The 838-nt window shown below is 34.4% G+C and overlaps 1 pseudogene; it reads left to right on the top strand.

Annotated features, from left to right (window-relative positions):
• Positions 1-838, top strand: part of LOC119581766 — a 6,372-nt pseudogene that overhangs the window by 2,862 nt on the left and 2,672 nt on the right.

Raw genomic sequence — 838 nt, 5'->3', positions numbered from 1 at the left:
GCTGACTGAATATATAAGAATTAAATATGATAATCGGCTGACTCAAAACAATCCTTAAGATCGTAGAATGATACAGGCTTAAATACCATTAAAATTTCGAACGAATCCGCATCTGAAATTTATTACCTTATCAACAGTTCCATGCCGAGTGTGACATCGGGCCATCTGTGACTGATTTAGGTTAGTACCAAGTTTAAAAAATACAAAATGTAATGCCGATAACCACATTAAGATAAAAGTAACTTCCTTGATGCGCAATGTTGCCATAAATACTAAAATGCATTACTGTTTCCGCTAACAAGAAGGAACCGTATTTTACAGCCCTTTCTCAATAGATCCATCTGAAAAGTACAGCACATTTCTGAAGTCTCGCCCGCAAAGGATGGAGGAAGTTGCAATAGAAACAGGTCATAAGTCTCTGTGAGAAAACAAAAGGGACGTAGAGAATGCGCAAAGTATTATAAAAGGGACGTGAATTTCCGTCTTCTGTGTTTCATTATTTATTACATTTAATGTTTGATGAAAAGACTGGAATTTCCGGTCCTTTTCTGTTTTAATTAGATAACGGAAATTTACGATCATTTAATGCTCTGTTTAAGTAACGGGAATGTTATGTTTTGTTTAATGTTTTAATCAAATAACCGGAATTTACGTTCCAGAACTGCAGATGCCAGATAATATGTATTGACTTTTTAAATCGTCACATATACTGTAATAGGCATTTCTGCGTGTGATAGCAAGGGGAATAAACCCTTTGAATAAAAGAAACATAGTAATGATGTTCTCTAATTTTAAAAGCAGTTCAGTGCTTGCAGTTATTATCAAAGAAAGAAGAAAC

Source organism: Penaeus monodon, chromosome 15 (genome assembly GCF_015228065.2).
Source record: "Penaeus monodon isolate SGIC_2016 chromosome 15, NSTDA_Pmon_1, whole genome shotgun sequence".
Taxonomy (NCBI): Eukaryota; Metazoa; Arthropoda; class Malacostraca; order Decapoda; family Penaeidae; genus Penaeus; species Penaeus monodon.
Note: the sequence above shows the minus strand (reverse complement) of the source record. Positions and strands in the feature narration are given on the sequence as shown.